Source organism: Megalobrama amblycephala, linkage group LG11 (assembly GCF_018812025.1).
Source record: "Megalobrama amblycephala isolate DHTTF-2021 linkage group LG11, ASM1881202v1, whole genome shotgun sequence".
NCBI classification, from domain to species: Eukaryota; Metazoa; Chordata; class Actinopteri; order Cypriniformes; family Xenocyprididae; genus Megalobrama; species Megalobrama amblycephala.
This window is the reverse complement of record NC_063054.1, coordinates 19,074,182-19,079,366: the sequence shown is the minus strand read 5'-3', so window position 1 is coordinate 19,079,366 and position 5,185 is coordinate 19,074,182.

Genomic DNA, 5,185 nt, shown 5'->3' with positions numbered 1-5,185 from the left:
AGTCCCTCCTTCTCATGCCTCTGTAAGCAGCAGAAACTCTTGAAAACAGCTGTCAATCATAGTCTCTGGGAGGAGTCTAGTGCAGAGAAGTCTAAACACTGTTTACAGTTTGTGCTGCCTGCAAACTCACACAAGAATTTGATTGTTTTAAGTCATTTTTGCCATGATGCTGAAAATAATATAGGTGATGTGTGTCTTAAAGTTTCATTTTGTAAGTCTGAAGTGTTACAGATTTCAATGGTAGTCTTTAAAAATGCATTTATGGCATAACAAAGGAAAAAATAAAATGATTTAAAACATATGCATATGATATCACGTATCTAAAATACATTGTTCGATTAAAGAAAATGTAGACAACAGAATACTTCAGAATATCATGACACGTTTCTCTAGCTTTCTCAAAAAAGAAACGAAACGGTTTGTTGTTGTTAACTGTGGCGCCCTCTAGTGAGACGCTGTTGCATAACAACTTTGAGGCGTTCTCTCTGTATCATTTATTTTTTATTTTTAGATTTTTAGACTCAATCATTTATTCAAGGTATTTTTGACAGATTATCCTATCTTTTTGTTATTTTAGGGGGTCACACTTTTTTTTTTCTTTTTTTTTTTTTTACAAGTGTGACATGCCTTCAAACTAAACAACTAACAAATAATATTAAAATTATGACTGTTGCCCAGATGTGGTGCAATGTTTACGACAACCATTTTTTTTTTTTTTAATCTCTAATACATTAAAATCTGTTAATCATAAGTGGACAAGCTTATCGGCTAATGCTAATATAGTGTGTTATAACTTTTTTCCCCATCTGTTTTAATTTAAATTCAATTTAAGTATCTGACATAAATGGATCTTATACTGTATTTGGAAAGTAAAGGTAAAATTTTGAGCTGTCTACTCAAATCATTAAAAATGTATCACATTTTCCACAAAATAAGCAGCACAACTGTTTTTAACATTTATAATACTAATGTTTCTTAAGCACCAAATCAGCATATTAGAATGATTTCTGAAGGATCATGTGACATTGAAGATTACAGTAATGAAAATTCAGCTAATATATTTTTAATATAAAATTGGTTATTTTAAATGGTAATGTCATACTATATTTTTTAATCTCCCAAAAAACAGTTGCAGGGAGCAAATATTGCCCCTTAATAACAATAAAAAAAAAAAAAAATCTCTCCAAAATTTTTATAACCACTAGGGGTCAATGTCGTGTTAGATTTCAGTGTAAGTGACCTCACAAACGAGACGAGTCAAGTTATCAACTCCAGATTATTTGTAGGCCTGTCAGTGTTTGCTTTCTGTAAGACACCTCAAACATTTTAGTCTGGGTCTAGGCTTAAGCTTTGTCAGTGAAACCAGGCAATAGTGATAAAATATAAACAGATATAATTTTAAAAAATAAAGCATATATGTTTTTAAATCTATAAAAGCTGTTATATTCTTATCAGAAGATACGCAGGTGTATTGCCTCCTAAATAAAATGTGTACTTTACTAAACATAGTTCAGTAGATGCTATACAGTCTTGTAAGCAGTTTTAATAAAACAGAAATGAAACACTGACAAACAAAACACTCATTCCCACAAATGAAGTCTATCTGGCTATTCACCACGCAGATCCACCAGGCTCTCCAGAACACCATTAGTGTCCTATAAGCATTAAAATCATTAGGATTATTTCCTGCATAGAGGACATTAGAGTGCAATTGCTCTGGTCTGACTAATCTTGTTAGCTAAATAATACAAGCCTGACTTCCTCCTGGTGTCAAAGAGAAAATCTGAAGAATGATTTTACATTTACACACATTGCCAGAAGTAGGTCCATTACATCATGCCACATGAGTCACTGAGACGCCACTGACCCAGAACTCCTGGACTGATGATCAAACCAGAGGCGGATATTGGGCATAAAAATATTATTAATACACTGCTAAATACAAACACAAGTTAATCCAAGTCCAGAGGTGTAGAACAAGCAGAAGGCTAATACCTACCAGTTGGTCTCAGAACTCATTGAAATGGTTTATATTGATTTTGTACTCCTTATTTGTCTTTAAAACCCGCTGAACAGCATGCTCAAATCCCTAAAGACTCACACCAGTTCTCTAGCAGTGGTATTATCAGTTTATAAAAGGAGGACAAAATATGTCTTGCAGCTACAAGTAACATACAGCTTCCTAAACCTGTTTCATCATTGGTCGTTCACACTGTCACTTGTATCACATTACATTTCTCAATGCAACAAACCTTGTTACATTTGCTCTTATTTAGGAAAAGCCTGTCTGACTGGCTCTGTGAGTTTTATATTTCTTTATCTGTCTGCAATCGTAAAGCTGCAGTCTGTTAAAGTTTTGCCTCTTTGGCGCCATCTGTTTGAAACCTGCAATTGCAGTTATTTATGGAATTATCATCTTTACGTGGGTTGTGCATCAGCATGGCTCCTCAGTGCAGATGAATCTAATGTTTGCTGTCTGTAACCACATCGGTGTGGGTTCTGTACTTCGGAATCACGTCTTGGAAGTATGACCAAACAAATTTTCAACGGAAAATGTCATCTGAACAAGTAAGTAACATGTTTGCCACTTTTGTTCTGACAAACTGAGAAAAAAAGCATTACAATATTTTGTGATGCCAATGGTGATTAAATCTAACGATCACTTAGCTCAGATCATGCCAGACCATGCAAATTATTATTGTTATACTTTGTTCCCAAATCGTTAATGTTAACAACATCAGCATTGCGTGACTATGTGTATTTAGCGTGTATTAGCGTTACCTGTAGATTTCAATTTCTGTAGCCACTCCACAGACCGAAGTCTTTTGCTTTTGACTACCGGTGAATCTCCAGTTGTCACTGATGATTGTCATTTGATGACTGATGACCTTTCTGGATTACAATCCACCATCAAAATCAGTGGACGGGAATGCAGGGCACGCACTGCGTGTTGGCCAATTAATGTAGGCCTGTAACATTCTTCTAGTCTATTATTATTACTATTGAGTTATGCTTCTTTTATTATTAAATTAATATTATAGTAAATTTGCCAAGCAATAATGTCATAGCGCATCACCGCATAACTGATGTGCTGTGAGGATAATAAAAGGCTTTGAAAATGCTTTAAAAAAAAACAAACAACCTGTTTGACACAAAATACTTTTATTCTCCTTTGTTTCACTAGCCTATATGGCCACAGGAGAAATAATGGAACAAATTAAGACAGTTATATACCGTTATTAGCATAAAATGTTGAAATAGGAAAGAATAGGAAGAGGAAGTGGTGGAGGAGGAAGAAGTGTTTCTTGAGCAACAAATCAGCATGATTGTGTCAGAATGATTTCTGAAGACAAGTCATGTGACACAAGACTGGAGAAGTTGCTGCTGAAAATTCTGCTTTTCCATCACAGCAAATTTTTAAAAAATATACAGTGTCCTCCACAAATATTGGCACCCTTAGTAAATATGAGCAAAGGCGGCTGTGAAAATAAATCTACATTGTTTATCTTTCATTCAAAAAATTCTAACCTTTCAATTAAGTAAAACAATTGAAAATGGGTGGAAAAGCTCATTATGAAATAAATGTTTTTCTCTAGTTCATGTTGGCCACAATTATTGGCACCCAATTATTGCAATGTCCTTTTCCCAAGATAACAGCTCTGAGTCTTCTTCTATAATGCCTGATGAGTTTGGAGAACACCTGAGAAGATATCCTCCATACAGAATCTCTCCAGATCCTTCACATTCCCAGCTCCATGTTGGTGCTTCTTCTCTTCAGTTCACTCCACTCATTTTCTTTAGGTTTCAGGTCAGGGAACTGGGATGGCCATGGCAGAAGCTTCATTTTGTGCTCAGTGACACATTTTTGTGTTGGTTTTGATGTTTGTTTTGGATCATTGTCCTGATGGACGATCCAACCACTGCCCATTATTGGATTTCTAGCAGTGGTCAGGTTTTGATTTTTTATCTGTTAGTATTTGATAGAATCCATGATGCCATGTATCTGAACAAGATGTCCAGGACCTCCAGCAGAAAAATAGGCTCACAGCATTAAAGATCCAGCAGCATATTTAACCGTGGGCATGGGGTACTTTTTATCCATGTGTGCACCAAACCCATCTGGTGGGTTTGCTGCCAAAAAGCTATTTTTTAGTTTCATCATTTAGTTTACCATAGAAGCCGGTCCCATTTGAAGATCCAGTCTTGTCTGACAACTGAATATGCTGGAGATTGTCTTTGGATGTGCAAAGAAGGATTTTTCTTGAAACCCTCCCGAACAACTTGTGGGGATGTAGGTGCTGTTTGGTAATTTTTTTTAGGCTTTCTGAGACTCAAGACTCAACTAATTTCTGCAATTCTCCAGCTGTGATCCTTGAAGAGTCTTTGGCCACTCAAACTTTCCTCCTCACCGCGCATTAGGACGATTTAGACACAGGCAGATTTGTAACATCTTTAGTTGATTGAAACTTCTTAATTATTTCCCTGATGGTGAAAATGGGGATTTTCAATGCGTTAGCTTTTTTCTTATACCCATTTTCTATTTTGTGAAGCTCAACGATCTTTTGCTGCACATCAGAACTATATTATTTGTTTTTTCTCATTGTGATGAATGATTAAGGTGATTTGGCATTTGTGTTTACACATATTTGTACTCCTGTGGAACAGGAAGTCATGGCTGCACAATTTCATGCTCCTAGTCACCCTGGTGTGCTAAAAAATGTAAATGGGAATGGGAATATACTTCAGAGATATTTTACTCAGAAGAATTTCTAGGGATGCCAATAATTGTGGCAAACATGTATTGGAGAAAAACATTTATTTCATAATGAGCTTTTTCTCCCATTTTCAATTCTTTTCCTTCAATGAAAGGTTAGAATTTTTTGAATTTTTTGAATGAAAGATCAAAAACATAAACAATGCAGATTTTTTTTTCACAGCCACCTTTGCTCATATTTACTAAGGGTGCCAATATTTGTGGAGGGCACTGTATATATTAAAACAGGAGTGGTTCTTTTAAATTGTAATAATATTTCACAATATTAGTGTGTTTACTGTATTTTTGATCAAATAAATGCAGTCTTAACTCTTAAAACATTAAAAATTCTTACCAACCAAACTTCTGAAAGGTAGTATGTAATCATTATGCATTAATGGGAAATATATGTAATTATTTATAACTTTTTAA